The sequence below is a fragment of the Dermacentor albipictus genome, chromosome 9 (assembly GCF_038994185.2).
Source record: "Dermacentor albipictus isolate Rhodes 1998 colony chromosome 9, USDA_Dalb.pri_finalv2, whole genome shotgun sequence".
NCBI classification, from domain to species: domain Eukaryota; kingdom Metazoa; phylum Arthropoda; class Arachnida; order Ixodida; family Ixodidae; genus Dermacentor; species Dermacentor albipictus.
The window spans coordinates 5,668,501-5,685,266 of record NC_091829.1 but is presented as its reverse complement, the minus strand read 5'-3'; the positions used below and the strand labels follow the sequence as shown (position 1 = coordinate 5,685,266).

The 16,766-nt window shown below is 42.5% G+C and overlaps 1 protein-coding gene and 1 long non-coding RNA gene across 6 annotated transcripts in view; one reads left to right on the top strand and one right to left on the bottom strand.

Moving 5' to 3' along the window:
- The window catches only part of LOC135906092 (uncharacterized abhydrolase domain-containing protein DDB_G0269086-like), a 373,257-nt gene that overhangs the window by 102,019 nt on the left and 254,472 nt on the right, over positions 1-16,766 (top strand). The window lies entirely within an intron of this gene.
- LOC135906102 (uncharacterized) overlaps positions 1-16,766 on the bottom strand; it is a 136,246-nt gene that overhangs the window by 117,999 nt on the left and 1,481 nt on the right. For both annotated transcript variants that reach the window (XR_010565631.1, XR_010565630.1), the window contains exon 2: positions 11,894-11,976. This is a non-coding gene — a long non-coding RNA (uncharacterized lncRNA). The remainder of the gene's footprint in view (positions 1-11,893; positions 11,977-16,766) is intronic.

Sequence of the window (16,766 nt, the reverse complement as noted above, 5' to 3'; positions counted from 1 at the left end):
TTCTGCAAGTATTCATCTAGTGGACATGTCCATTTCGTCGGCTTCTGGAGTTCTCAATGAGTGGCCTGGGGTACGCATCACAACGAGACGCGCCTCCAGCCAATCAGCACTTGAGCTGCAGACGAAATGGAGATGTCCACTAGATGGAAAGTTACAGAATACTCCTCCAGGACACAGCACGTCAAAAGCCAGAACTTTCAGTTTTGGTTACGTTCTCGTACATAAACACTATATTTTTCAATTGTATTTATTAGTACACTGTTGAAAATATGTAATCTTTATCTTGCTAATATATTACCACAGATTGTAAAAAAAAAAGAAGCTTGAACTCACAATATGTTTGACTGAACCACTGATATCAATTTAGCACATACCTCGACTACCATGGAGGAAGGAAAACAATAGGAGGGAGCATCACGATTGATGCCAAATCTGGTGGTCCAACACGTAATCACACACTGAAGCGTACGGTTGGTTTTAGTGTTCCCGATCTGTAGGATCGGGAACACTAAACACACATGGCAGGGCAGCTGAACAAGCACGCACCGAATGAAAACTACTGGCATAGCTACTGGGAACCAAGCGTCTCTGCAAATCTCAACTCTTCCTCCAAGATCTCAACGTTGGCAAGAGCTCATGTGCTGGGCCACCACTGAGCAAATGCATGGGCTTCACAGAGCATTCACTTGCCAAGGCTGGCTGCATGATCTTTTTCATTCCATCATGTTGACTACCTTACCTCGCTGCAAGTGCAGGGTAATTTGCAGCGCACAAGCAGCATGAGGTGTGCTTTGTTGGTGTGTTTTTTCGACTTTTGTTCGGTTGAAGAAGGCCCAAGTACGTATATACTAGTCATAATTCTACAGTTGCGTACTGAAATTTGGAGCTGTGCTTCTGACTGCTATTTGTGGTATGTTTGTTCATCCTGTGGAGCGATTATAGAAATGCCCTGAGTGCCACGTTTGGTGGTTCATTTACATGTTTATATCGCTTGGTTTCTGATGCTGCTTTTCAAGTGTAAGGAATATTTCTCATTTGCAATGCTTATCTCAGAATCTCTGACAGCACAATGTTTGGCACTTTTATCGTGTGAAAAGCTGCCTGAGTAAGTTGCCTATCAAGATGAACATTCTATCCCGGAATTCTGCTTGTATGTATTTTCTTTTAGTATATATTTTTTAAAATGGCTAGAAAGTACTGGCTTTCTTCTTGAATCTCATGGACCCAAAAGCATGTGCTGGCATGCAGGCCATGCACTTTTGGTAATTAATAAGTATGTGATATCATCACCATCAATTACTTAGTTTTAATGCTTTTAAATGTAATTGTGCCATTGTGAATGCTAGTCAATTTCTGAGTGTTAACAATCTTTTCTCATTACTTTTGTTTTAGTGAAATTGAATTTTAGAGAATTTCTTTTCATTAAAGTTTTTCTTTAGATTTGTATACAGTTACCATCTGTATACAGTTAGAACTTGCAATGAAAATTTTCATACATGTGCCTGGCTGGGGGCCAATCATTTCTGTAATAAAACTTTATCAATTGCATAAGCAAACAGTATCACTGGTTTAACATTGTGAGTCTCACTTGTGTGCTTTACCTAGTGCTTACTGAACTCATTTTTTTCGAGTAGCCATTGCAGGACATCTAATAATTCATAATGATCAAATTACAGATCTAGGATTTTGTGAGCCAGTTTTCGCATTTTCATGAGTGCTAGAACTATAATAAATGTTGACAGTCGCGCACTTAGCCTACGCTACAGAGGATGAAGGCCAAAAGCCTGCACACTCACGACACATTCATTAAATTACTTGTCATTCTCATTCGAATGCATTAATGCCTATTACTTGTTTTCTCCCACCAAAGATTGTAGGTTTGAGTGCCTTAATTACCTTTACCTTAATTTTCTGTGCTTTGATCAATTTTGCCCTAATTAACACTAACAGTTGTGGGTTCGACTCCCACCAAAGGTAGTAGGTTCTGTTGCCTTATTTGACTCCAAATTAATTAACAGTACCTTAAGTAACTTCACCCTAATTAACACCAAAGGCTGCGGGTTCGACTCCCACCAAAGGTCAGTGGTCTGACACCTACAAAAGGTTGTGGGCTTGAGTGCCTCAATTCACGCTACCTTTATTAATACCAAAGGTCGTGGGTTCCACTCTTGACCTTCACAGTATCAACTGCAATCCAACTTGGAGATACGGCTGGTTTGCCTGTATTTCCAAGTGGGTTCAACTCCCACCAAAGGTCATGGGTTAGAGTGCCTCAATTACCTCTATCTTAATGAACTATGCTTTAATTATCTTCTACCTAATTAGCACCAAAGGTTGTGGGTTTGACCTCCAATTTTGGTGCCATAACACTGGACATCAGATTTTTCGACAGATGAGCCATGTTTGCCTTAATACAAATGATGCCTCATCAGTGTTGCAATTTATATTTTGACATTTACATGTTAACAAAAGATTTCAAACAAGGTCACCAGCTACTTACCAACAATGTTGGTAACTGTGGCATTAGTGTACCTCAGCAGATCTACCATCGAGGTCAAATGAAATGCGAACAGCGGAGCATGTAGCCAAAGCATAACTAAAGATACAGTGCATGTCATCAGCCAGTCATTGTGCACGTGAGTAGGCATGTGGTTTTCGCGCAGAGTGCAGCACTGCTCATCCTACTATGATAAAGGTCACCCGTATTTTGTTCAAAAGTTGTTTTCTCATCCCTTTGCAGCAGTGCCATCCCCACCTGGCAGTACACATTTATGGTGGCTAGCACCATCACCGCATCTGTAGCATGATTTAGGTGGCACGCACCCAGTTTCCTAACATGCGTTGCTTTGCTTTTGTTACCACCATCAAGGCTGCCAGTGTCTAATGATAATTTGAATAGCACCAAAAAGTTATTGCACTGGAATAGCAACAACAGTGCTAGCCACCTTAACAGTAATTGCAGATAGGCACTGCAATGGCGGGGTGAGAATACAACCATCAAACAAAATACAAGTGACGTAACTGCACAAGGATAAACAGCCCTGCATTCTATGTCGAAACCACAAGCGCTTGCAATGAAGGCTGGCTGACGCCGCACACTGTGTGTTTGGTTATGCTTCAGCCACACACTCTGTTATTCGCATTTCATTTGTATTCGATAGTGCATCTGCTGTGGCACTTGCAGTTATGCAGCTCATTGTAGCGTGAACAGGAAAGATCCATTAAATGTTCTGTGGACCTCCTGCATCCCTAAACTGAACATCTATTAGAGGTCACCTGTGTCCAGCTACGATATCCTTTCAACGTTACAGCAATGTGATCTGGATAGGGCTTAGATTATCCATGGTATGTATTTGTAATGTTTGAAGAAATACAGACATCTATAGGATGTGTGCAATGCCTAGAACATGGTGTCCTATGGACATCAATGGGACATAAATGGTGCATTGGGTTAGTGACTTCAGTTGTCCTGTGCAGCAGTTGTCCTTAGCAAGCTGGTTTTTCTTAGAAGCAAAACATATGTCAGTGTTGCAAATGCATCTGCGGCGCTTTTTTGAGCAAATGAATAAACATTCGCTCCAGCTGTAGGACGTGCTGTACAAGTACAGAAGCGGCGTTGCTGCCTTACATACTTTTGGCACGGTTGTTGAGAGTTGTGACACCGTGGCACGGCTCTCGACTTGCTACCTGAACACGTGTGAATGCAAGGAGCTCTTTTAGCTTTGCCTCCGATGACACAGCTGCCACGGCTGGCTACGAAACGTTTTCTTGGTTATAGAAGACAAGCGTTGTCTTAAAGGCTGGCTCTGCTTTTCTATCATATACAAAAGGAGGAACTTGTATGGCAGAGCCTCCTGCAGGATATTAGTCAGCATTGCTGAGAAACTGAGTGCTGCTACATTTAGTGCAGTTAGGCAGCAGATATCTAGTTGCACAGAATCATACAGATCCCCGAGGCCTCATACCAGGCACGTACCCAAGGGGCCCCCGAACCCCTCCCTCCCCCTTCCCCGAAATAAAGCGGACTACCCCGTCCCCCTCCCCGCTGACGCCACCACTTCGCACACACTCCTGAAGCGCTGCCAAATTAATCTTGAGGCTTGACAGCTATTCGGCGGTCAACATTTTACTGCCTTTTTCACTCCTTTTGGATGGCGGTAGTTGTCGGCACTTCCTGGGGTGTGAAGGCCAGTTTTCTCATCGATTCGGTACCCGCGCGATTAATTCGACATGCGTTCAGTTGTCACCATCTATTCCAACAATCACGCACATCGCTGCTGCTTTGTTAGTTCAACCTTCTTCGTTTAGACTGATCTACAGACCAGGAAAGGTATTCGGTTCATAGAAAGCATATTTAGCACCAGCAAACAAGGACGTAAGGGAGACGACAACACAATGCGCATTGTGTTGTCGTCTCCCTTACGTCCTTGTTTGCTGGCGCTAAATATGCTTTCAATTTACCAACACGCCCAACAAATGCCAATTCGGTTCATAGTCAGCTGGTCTGTATGCTCGAGGAACAGGAACAAATTGTGGTAGGAGAAAACACCAGTTGCGTTTAACTTTTCCTTTTGCTTCATTATTTCCTCGAGTGGCGGCTCGCCGCGACGCTGGCAGATCCTCAGAAGCATATACCCACGATATGGGTTAGATAAGGTGAAAAATAAAATAATGCGCAACAGCGTCCATGATCAAACCCTGCAATAACCCTTAAACCCATAAGCAATATGACTGTAACCCGTAACCTCATCTGGTTTTTCCCCAACTGTATAGCACTTTTCCTGCAAATTGGCAACTGGAAACAAGAGTTGCAAGCACTTGAGAAATTAGGCGATATACTAAGGGCGAGAGCCAAGGCATCAGCCAAACAGGCAGGAATAGCGAAAATTAACAAAATTATCCATTGTTAATGAAAATATTTAGGGATCAACATCTTTTTATTTAAAAATGAAGTAGAGAAGATGCCACCAGAAGTGGAGAATGATTTTGTGTGTTTTGAATGATGCTTCTACATTTATCAGTCGAGCCGCTTGACATAACCACTTCTCTGCTGTGCTTTTGTGGGTGTTTTTCTAACCTTGCGCGGTGGACGCAGTACATTTAGAACCACAGCGTCCTGCGCTCTACGCGGCTGTATGGGACTGGCGGCCACGCATTGTTATGCAATTTCCCAAATAACAACACGAGTCTGTTTTGGCACTTAGAGCAGTAAATGCGAGATCCGAAGGAACTGTGATTGTTCCGCAAATATATAGATCTCTATAATTCTTCCAGAGCTAATCCAAAAACGCTACCATAGTCGGATTACAACTTAAGTCTGCAGTGAAGCCCCGCCGACGCTTTCATAATCGCCAACCACTATTCCTCCGCGAGGCTGCAAATAATTCGTACTTCAATCTCTTCCCGTTACCCAAATAAGGCGGTAACCACAAAAATAAAATTATTAGCACATAACTTTATACATTTTCCCTCGCCTATTATAGTGGAATGGCGAAAGCCTAATTCTTTATTGAACTGAAATAAAATGCTTGCATCGCTGTAACTGTTTATTGTCAAGTTTCACTTGATTTGGCAATGAAATTTATTAGTAAAATGGGTTCAGCAGTGAAATGAACTTTACCGCAGACTTTTGAGGATTTAATTAATTAATTATGGAGTTTCACATGCCAAAGCCACGATCAGATTATGAGGCAAGCCGTGGTGGGGGACTCCGGAAATGTGGACCAACCGAGGTTCTTTAACATGCGCCTAAATCTACGTACGCAGGTGTTTTCGCATTTTGCCCCCATCGGAAATGCGGCTGCCGTGGCCGGGATTCAATCTTGCTACCTCATGCTTAGCAGCCGAGCACCATAGCCCCTAAGCAACCACGGCAGGTAGACTTTCGAAGAGTGAAATGCTCAAACTCCATACACTTTGTATACACTCGGTTGCACACCTGATTGCTTCCGTCGATGAAAGCGCTCTTCAAGAACAGCAAACGCTCCGGAGGTATCAAGTACGACGCCATATTGAAAAGGCCACAAGACGACGATTTTGTTTGCTTCTGTGATTGGCTGGAGGAGTAACACAACCCCGTGCAGTCCGTGTGCCTCGCTTGCGAACTGCTGTTTTTTTTAACTTGTATGCTACCATAGAAATCTTAATTTTACACTTTCGCTATTTTACTTGTTCTTGGCAGTGTTCTTCCTGCATTCATTTCCCGCGCGAGTCTATTTGATGTGGTTCCTTATTTGCCAAGTAAAGGAGAGGTGTATCTCATAGGCGTACCTGTGAGATTCACCTTATTTCATTTCTTTTTTGCAGGTTTACGCGTCTTTATGGCATATGGCGGGCGTTATTCATACTTGTACTAGTAAAGGTAGCCCCCCCCCCAAAATCCTGGGTACGTGCCTGCCTCATACGTGACTGCCTGACTTTACATGCTGTAGATTCCGAAGCACTGACAGGTAGTGCAGTTCAATTCTTTTTTCAATTGCCAAAACATTCTTTCAGAGGCTCGATGACATTTGCATAAAAATATTCAGAAGTTGGTAACCCAGCAATTGCTGCGGCCACCTCATCCCCTGCTGGGTAACATTATAAGAAATAAAACTTGGTCCTTGTTGAGGTTGTGTCACTCAGATGAACAGTCTGCTAAATTGTCTCCAGAAATCTGAGCGTGGATTGATTTAACCTCTAAACATGGGCATATCAAGCTTTGGCAGTTGTGGGCCAATTCTAAGCATAGCCACGGGTGCTCCTAAAGTCTCATTCCTAGGTAGCAGTCTACACTGCACTGTCCATGCATTCCAAAAAAATGGCAATGTTGCAGCGAACCTCAGCAAACGTGCTGATAGCTTGATCATTATACTCTGCAGCTGTCACATAGCCTGCTTCTAGCTCGTCATCGGCAATGGGCTCTCCAAGAAATTCATTGAAGTTGAGAACTCAGCTTTGCTAGCAGACAGATGGTCGTAGATACCTGAACACTTGGAGATGTGAACAGTAGAGTCTGCAAGCAGCAACCATGCTTCCTGGAGAATCTTCATATTTTGTGCTCATCAAGCTGACCACATGGTATTGAGGCATTCCATCAGAGCAGCTCTTAAAATGCAAGTAGTGTTGGATTTGGAGTCTATGGCTGCAAGTCGGTTGTCACTCTGAGGGTCACTAATGGGGCTTTCACATCCACTTGTTAGACCGGAGCAGAGTTGGCTACACCATTATCAGAGCACAGTACAAGTCTGAGCACACTACATGTTGGAACACACTACATATCAAAGAACACTATATGCAAGAGCACAAAATGTCTATATATAAACCATCAGTCATCCCTGGATCCCTACACCAGGGAAACCAATGATGTCATGTACATTATATCAGGTTATTCGAAGCCACCATTGATTATGCCTTAGTGGTGGAAGTGCACAATATGCACAACTTCTTTCGTGAGCACAGAGTGGAAAGGGATATAGCAGGAGATTGCTCATTGTTCCAGTGACGCGAGGAAAGAGGTCCACAGCACAATAGAAGGGAACAGCACCTCTTCCAGTGGTCACACCTTGACTCGTTGAATGGGTAAGCATGAAGTGCAAATATTTAGGGCAATTAGCTGGCTCTCCATGGCAGTCAACGTGAGCTGCTCGCAGATCTTGTATGATGCTTTTTTAACAGCCCTTCTGAGGAATTTCTCTGTGACCTGAAAACCACATCGCCGTCACAATCTTGGGCTGAACTCTGCCAATTTACCATATGACTGGTAAATGTGGTCTTTCTGCAGCAATTCTTGGAATACGAATGCTACAAATCTGGCTAGTTGCTTGAGAAGACACACATTTGACTGTTTTGCAGTGAGGTCATGCCCTCATGCCGGAATGCTGTACTTGTCAGGAATTCAGTGCTCACACTGGTGAGGAGCTTTAGCGCAGTGCTGTCCTTGTCATCATTGCAATGGTACCGATATCCGCCCTCTGGCTTAACAGTAGACTGTCATCTGGCATGTGCGCCATGCTCAAATGATGCATTGTTCAGTTCTCACAACCCATATTATGACGTAGTCGAGTAGATGATACCTTCAGGCATAGAAAGGAGACATGTCCATATAAAGATTTTCAGCACCAAAATGAAGAAATGTTGACTAGACACAAGAAACCAGACAGAGAGCCAGCTACTTCTTCACTTCAACTTCTTTCTAATCTCTCGCAGTACTTGCCTATGCACATTTATTCTTTTCTACACCAGGCACAGATACTGTGCCTACGTGCAGTAAAGAGTCCTTCTGTAGCTTTGAGGGGGGAAAAAAGCTGGCCTTTTTAGAATTCATTGCCACTGAGCGATGGTCACATAATGGGAGCAGTATCTGTGCCTGGTCTTTCTTGTTTTGTTCCAAAACAAAATGAACAGGCATCAGCAATAAACCTGTCTACCGGCAAAATAAATGTTTGCTGAAAGTTCTGCACTCTGTCTAACTTCTTTGTCTTCATCGTATTAGGAAACTTGCGGGTACAAGTTGGAATCAGCTGCAACATGACAGGGGTAATTGGAGAATGCTGGGAGAGGCCTTCATTCTGTAGTGGACGAAAAAAAAGCTGATGATGATGATAATCTTGATCTCATTATGGGGCTTACCATAGTCGGGGTTCCGGAATAATTTTGGCCACCTAGAGTTCTCTAGCATGTACTCAAGGCATGGTACACAAGCGTTTCTCTATTCCGCCCCTATTGTAATCTGGTCACCGCAGCTGAGATCAAACCGCAAGCTCAGCAGCGCAATGCCAAAGAATTTGGGCTACCATGGCAGGTGACAGATGGAAACAATGGAGGAAACTTGACAAGGACAAAGCTAAGAGCTATTCAACAAGCTCATCAAGCTTTCTCAACTTATTAATTAATCTACGATCATGGCACCCAACTATCAAGGTCCAAAGATTTTGACCCTGCATGTTAAGTCGGGTCCTGTATTTCTGATCAATTGTACTGGACACTGTCTTACGCACTCATAACGCTACATGTATGAAAGTAATTTCTGCCAGTCAAAATATCGTACTGCTGAAAAAATAACCTTTTTATTTCTAATGTGCTAACGTCATTCATACCTCCCTTCTTGTCCACGTGTCTTCTGCAACCCATGGAATTATCCAGTACCAATTAGCCCAACTTTCAGTTCTTCTAGTCCATTGTTTTACAGAAATAATGTAAAACCGTAAAAATCTGGACCATATACAGGACCCCACAGGAAAGTTCTGAGAGGTTCTGGCCCCATTGCCTCCATGTAGTCAACGCCTTAGAGACCCACTATTTGTGATGCCAAGGAAAGGCTTAACTGATCTTCAATTTGGAATACTCAGTCGCAGTCTCGAAATGACAACCAGGGTGCACATGCTAAAAAGTTCGACAATGATATTCAGGGCAGGAACAGTATAATTAAACCATGCATCAAAATTCTTTCTCTCCTTCAAAAGCAAACAATGCACCTAAAAGAAATTCACAAAGGAAGTGCTTGCTGATTAGCACAAAAATGACTCAAGGTAACGATCCTTGGCAAGAGAATTCAATGTGGACAGCATGGCGAACAGATCAAGAAACAAGACAAGAAAGATGGGACACATAAGAGCTGAGTTTGAACTTGTTTTGTTGTCTCCACTGTTCAGCATACTATTCACAAACCAGCTAGCCCAATTTCTTACTCTCACGGTGAAAGCTGTAAACTTTAAAAGGAAAAGGCACTTGTCCAAGGAGCACATTCATAATGCATAACAAAACAATGCTGACTGCACTACACTAGCCTCAATAGAACACTGTTCTGGAACAAAGACAATACCTTGTAAGCAAGACAACACAAAATGAACATGAAAAGGACTGATTAGTATGCTTATAATATAAAGGATTGAAAAAGTGTTACTTAATGCGAATTTTAACAAGGTTTCAAGGATGTGTATTCAGTCAAGAGGATGCATGCAAGAGAAATTTAAGACAAACATTGCTGCGATCCGCATGCAGACAAAACTTCATCAATTTCACACCAGAACATGAAGAGTGGCCTCAAAGTACAAACATTTTTAATGTTTGATGTTTAAATAAAAATAAACAAAAGAAAACTTGTAACTGCAAATTACTATCGGCCAATGTTTACTAGTTCAGAAGTGCAGTGCAGACCCATGGACCTTTCTAACTTCGGCTATAAGGGCACAATTTTGGTCAAAGTGTTGTATGCTGTATGCAGCAACAAATGATAAATATGCTTAATAGCGCCCTTTAATGAAGCTCATACCATATATTCATATTGCCAGACACTATAACACTTGCTAGGTGAACCTGAAGCACCAAATCTGATCTTAGCTGAGTTTCCAATATACAAAGTTCAGTGTGCTCAGTTCTTATCTCTCCAAAATTCGGCATACTTCTCTCAGTTTTTCTTTCATCCAGAAAATTTATTTTGTTTTTGTCTGTGGATAAATTTTCACATGAAAGTTACCATTCTTTTTTTTCCAGTTTTTTTTTTTCCACACATATCTGATTAACTGATTTTGTTAATGCTAAAAGATGCTGTATGACTGCAGGTCCTGCTCTATGACAATGTGGTTGTATCCAATTCACAAAATAAATCTTTTCAAGAACCGGTCTAGCAAAGTATGACTGCAGGTCCTGCTCTATGACAATGTGGTTGTATCCAATTCACAAAATAAATCTTTTCAAGAACCGGTCTAGCAAGGTACAGTGATGCGACTGTGCCGGAATTAAGAATGCCTGCATTTGATATTCGAACACAAATAAGAAGACACTTCCCTTATAATATAATGCAGGCACAGAGCTATAACAAATATTGGAAAAAGGACACTGCAAAAAAAGACAAGGACACGTGAGAGCCACACGCACACAGCACTGTGTCCTCTTTCATGTCCTTGTCTTCTTTGCGCTGCGTCCTTTTTCCAATGAATCACCAACAAGCCCAAGCTTCCATGCTAAGTCCAACAGATAACACAGAAAAAAATATGGAGATCCAACGCAGATGTTGGAATCTATGCGGAGCATAGCTTAAGTAAAGTGGTTGATGAAATGCTTTACAGCTAATGGTGATGCGACCAATTTGGTAATGACAGATGTATACATACACAGAAAAGTATGACACATATCAAGCAACATTTATTCTGTACCTCTTGCAGCACAGTGGGATATACGCATGCTGGACAATTGGCCAAGTACAGACACATGCCCCAGTGGCACATGCCGAATGACATGAAAGTAAATCAAAGAATTCATGAAATGTAACTTACCACTCTCTAACCATATCAGTGTGCTTCAGATATATCTGTGAGCTGACATTATAACCTCATGTTTTATGTAGGGATAATACGTAGTGGGATGGTGTACACCCATTCTGGAGGATTGGCCAAGAGGCACATACTGAGTGATTAAATCAAAGAATCTGTTAAATGTAATTTTCTATTCGTTCAAGATTGGTGTGCTTCAGCGATTCTTGTGAACCAACATTAATCAATCAATCAATTTATTTGGCATTCATTACAGCATATATGTGCAGGTGTAATTTAGGAAGTTATTGTTTTGTTACACAGAACAGAGCTGGACATATTCGTCAGCACACAAGGCTTACGAGCCACTTCATGCAAGCCTTCATATAAAGTTTGTATATATATGTACAAATATATTAAGAGAAAAAAATTGGAGCTTGGCAGACCATATAATACATAGTGTAAATAACCAGTGAGCCATTAGTGATAATGAATGGGTGCCAAGGGTAGGGAAGCGCAGTCAAGGATGGCAGAAAAGTCGGCGGGGTGATGAAACTAGGAAATTTGCAGGCACAAGTTCGAATCAGCTAGTACAAGACATTGGTAACTGGAGACTGAAAGAAATGCATTCGTTCTGCAGTGGACACAAATATAGGACTTACTGGAAATGAACCTCCAATCTGCGGTAGATGTGGGGAGAGACTGACCGTCCTCCATGTCCTCCTGGAGTGTCAGGAAGCCTAAGCTGAGAGAAAGAAACATTTTCCTCTAGCATACTGGCAGCACATCCTTCTTCATCTGATAATGTTTTCTTTGAATCAGAACCGTTTTTTTGACACCAAAGCAGTCCTATGCTCCTTGAACAATATTGTGTTACATGTGATCAGCCTAACAGTCGTAGCACATCCTCTCGCCAGAGGATGCCACTGTGATAGTTGTTTTATATAGCACATGCCTTCAGGCCCTTGGCGTTCAAGGGCTCTGTTTAGGCACTAGTGCGTCTTGCCAATCCTTGCATCTTGCATCTGAAATATTTTGTATATCGTATCATTCTTTCGCAATGCACTTCTCATGGTCATAATACACCTCATTAGTAATTGCCATTAGCTTATTACATGTATATTTAACACACTTTAGAGCGTCTATTTTTAGGCCCCTTTACACCCAAATTCATTGCTCCACTGCAAACCCACTAACACTGGCATGGCGCTCTTCGGCCATACCTGGCCCTTGCGCCACTAAACACACATTCATTCATGATGTTCAGCTATACAAAACAGCAGCAGACAGTGCCCACCCAACCAGCAGCCATGGTCAGAAAAGTATGGGAGGGTTCAAAAAGAAAGTTCTGCTTTAAATATGTTTCAGCTGATACAACCCTGAATTATCATCAGTGAACATGTCCCACTCATCCATCACAGTGGCTCCAGCAGAAAGACAGCAATAGGAATATTTTTGGATATAAAGAAGGTATTTGGTACTATTTCTCACTCTATACTATTGCAGAAACTTGAAAGTTATGGCGTCACAAAGGACTCCCTAATTTTTTTTCCAGCTGTTTATCGTAACGGAAACAAATGGTAGTAATGGGTGATTATTATTCTACATACAGCACAGTCACCAGCGGAGTCACACAAGGTTCCGTGCTCCATCCTGTGTTATTCTCATTGTACATTAATGACCTCCATAATGCTCTTCAGAACTCAAACATTCTAATGTACGCAGGTGACACAACTTTATTATTCACAGGAGACACACTTTCTGCACTGCAAATGAATGTGACGTACGAGTTATCAAAAATTTCCTCATGGTTCTTAGAAAACAAATTGACTTTAAATAGCAATAAGACAAAATATGTAGTTTTTCGATCGAGGAGAAACAATGCTGACACCAGTCTAATAAATATCACGTTAAATAAAAGGCCCATCCAAGAAGTTGATTCGTTTAAATATCTGGGCGTCATATTTGACCAGCATATACATTGGGAAGCACATATTCATAATGTATGCAAGAAGGTCGCATATGGTTGTTACTCCCTAATTAAAACAAAGCAATATTTCCCTCACGAAGTACTCAAATCCCTTTACTATGCGTTTTGCCATAGCCATATTAATTATTGTTTAGAATCATGGGGCGTGACTTACATGACATACAACCATTACAAAAACTACAGAAAAGGGCCCTGAAAATAATTAGCGCTTCAAATTATACCAGTGATACATTTAATGATGTTTTCCAAACACAACATGTGTTATCTGTTAATGCATTATGTAATCAGAAGATCTAAATATCAGTTAATAATATTTTATGCACTAACTTTCCTATTACGTGAAACGCCTTTTCATTTCCAACTCGCAGTACTAGACATGCTTTAAAAGGTAACCTCAATTTACCAAAGTGTTACAATGTATACGGCGAAAGGTCAATTGAATTCAGTGGCACAGAAATCTGGAATATTTTACCCTTAGAAGTTAAAACCACACGTAATTTCAAGCAGTGTAGCAAATTCTTTTTTCTTGATAACCAGAATCTCTAACTTACTTGAATTCATTATGTACAAGTATTTTCAGAATGTTTTTTGTCTGTATAACTCATGACGTGTTCCGGAATACTGTGCTGTTAAAATCTGCGCCTGACCTCTCCTTTGTAATTTGTCACTGGACCGCAAACTAGCCTTCCCTGGCTATCAGTCCAGATATCTGCATAACCATGATTATGTGAAGAAAAATAAAGCACTTGCACTTGCAAAAAAAAAAGTGCCCTCTCCTGACCTCCCCCGACCTCTCTGCGTACCATCACCTCGCTTCTCATTTTACAGCAATAGTTGTTACGGGGCTCACTCCCCTGGTCATTTTTACGTCCACTGGTGTCGTCGCTGGTATCCTAAAATCCTTTGCAAGAAAACTACAAGGAAAAATACTCATTGTGCCGCGAGGATTCAAATCTACAGCTAACAGAGTGGCAGTCCAGGATTCCACTTCTCAGCCACTCTACCTTTTGTTCTTAGATGGTATTGTATAGTGTATACCGCTGTATGCGAGAACTGCACAAGTACCAGCCATCACATTGCAGATTGCCTGAAAAGAACCTATAAAGCACCATGTCTACAGATGAAATTCGAACTCCCCCTGACCTGTGGCAAGTTCTACATTGGACAAATGGAAAAATCCCTCTGAGCTGCAGCAAGTCTTACATTGGACAAACGGGACGCTGCATCAAGGACTGGCTGAGGGAGCATGCGAATAGCATTGGTAAAGCAGACGGTATACATCTTCCTGGGCATTGCAAAGGGTGTTTATGCGTGTCTGATTTTGAACAACCTAAGATTGTAGTCATCTGCAGACAGCCTAGACGGTACATTGCAGATCAACGGAAAATAAGCGCACAAGAAGACACACACGAACAGCCGAGAAAGACACAGGACAGGCATTAGCTCACATCTATTTTAATTTACAGCCACACCAGCAAATTTCGCATGATAGAAATACGAGCGGATGCAGAAAAAAGCATGCCAAGCAGTTAACTGCAGTACAGAGATTGTGTACGAGATCCCGTTGACCTGTGGGATGGCTTACATAGGCCAGACTGGGTGCTGCATTAATGACCGGGCATGGAATCATTTGAGGGCTATTACGGGAGGTGGGATAAATTTGGCTGATCATTGCACCAACTGCACAGCGTGTGAACCGCCACTGAATGACATAAGAATCCAAGGCAATGGTCACGATAAGACTGCGCAAGAACTATTGGAAGCCTTTTATATCAGGAAAAGGGGAGAAAAATGTGTGAGCGATATGTCTGTGAAGCTCTTCAGGGGAGAAATTGAGTCTCTTGAATGTGTGTTGTAGTTTTAATGATTTGGGTTGCCTTGTCACTATGTTTTTCCATTGTTGTTATGCAGTGCGCATGACATCCTTTCCGCATATATTTGCTGGCGTGGCTGCAAATCAAAATAGATATGAGTTAGCACCTGTCCTGTGTCTTTCTCAACTGTTCGTGTGTCTTCTTGTGCACTTATTTTCCGTCTAATATTGTAGGCAAGAGAAGAGATAAAGTGAGAGAATTATTGGAGGTGTTTCTTACCCGAAAGAAAGGGTCAGCTTGTGTTAGTGACACATCAATTAAATTGTTCTTTTTTTTTGGAAATGTGCTTTTTCGAAAGACAGATATCGTGATGCTGTGTTTTTATGTCACGCATTCTCTAATCTACGCATGCGTGGAAGTCTGCTAATAAACAGTTCGTAATTGGCACATCTCTCTCTCATTTTTCCACTTCCCCTGCTTCACTGCTTCGTGTTCTTCGGCTTTGCGCCAAAAATAATGTGTTTAGTAAGCCTAAGCCCCAACGTGCCAAAGAACAAATGTCCTATGATAAGCTTTGCCACAATACAGCAGTGTTATGCTGTGAAGCATACAAACTGTATTGCGGCCAAGCACATCCGCCACGCAGTGAAGCATACCATGAGTGGGAAGGGGACCCACGCGCCATGAAAAAACTACGCGAGCACTGCCTACGTACGTGGATTCAAACCCAACCAGGCAAGATATACATTATCCTAATTCACACTGATTTGCGTACTTCTGAGGCCTAAGCATGCGACTGCTCTTTCGCGTGATCACGTCTTATCCAGTAGTGACGAAGACAAGTCCCTTTGTAAAAACTTTTGTTCCAGCGACACTCCTTGTTCTACCACTGCTCAGATCATGAGTCATGTTCCCATGAGCATATGCAGGCACGTAGTTCGATGGTAACGAGGTATGGGCAGCAACTATACGACTGAAAGTTGTGTGTGGCATTTCTCTAAGGTAGCAGACAGGCGCGTAGCCAAGACAGTGTTCTTTCTTTCCTCCCTTATTTTTTTTTAGAAGGGGGGGGGGGGGGGGCTAAGCTTCCGTTGTTATCTGTTAAGTTTCCTATGTTTGGTGCATAATAATACAACTATTACCTTGAGTAGGCCTGAAAGCTTGTACCATCCTGTACGTGTCTGGGGCGGGCGTTCGAAGGATATGCGCCTTAAGTTTTTGTTCATATGCGACGTGCCAGACATAAAAGAGAATATGGCCAGAAACTATTCGGCGGGGGTTGGGGGGGCTGCTGAAGCCCGGTCAGTCTCGCTCTGGTCCACTGGTACACGCCACACGTCCACACGCCACTGGTAGCAGGAAACAGCGTCCATTTCCTGTCCTCTGAATCACTGTATATTTCAGGGTAGTTCTGAACTTAGTGTCACACATTACTTCCCCCCTCTTCTTTGGCTTCTGGATTGGATTGGCGCGGCTCGCTAAGTGCTTGCGCGCGCTTTTCCGAGCGCAGATTGGTGTGCGCCTGGTTTCTGCACTAGGCTGTTATGCGATCGCTTTTTCGAGCGCAGATTGATGTGAGCCTGGTTTCTGCACTAGGCTTTTGCACGATCGCCTGCTTTTTGCACTGGGCTTTCAAAAGGCGAAGTGAGCGTCGCTTAATGCGGAAGTGCAGCGCCGCGGGCCTACCGTGTATGGAAGCGCGCAGCAATGCCGGGAAACATTCATACAAAA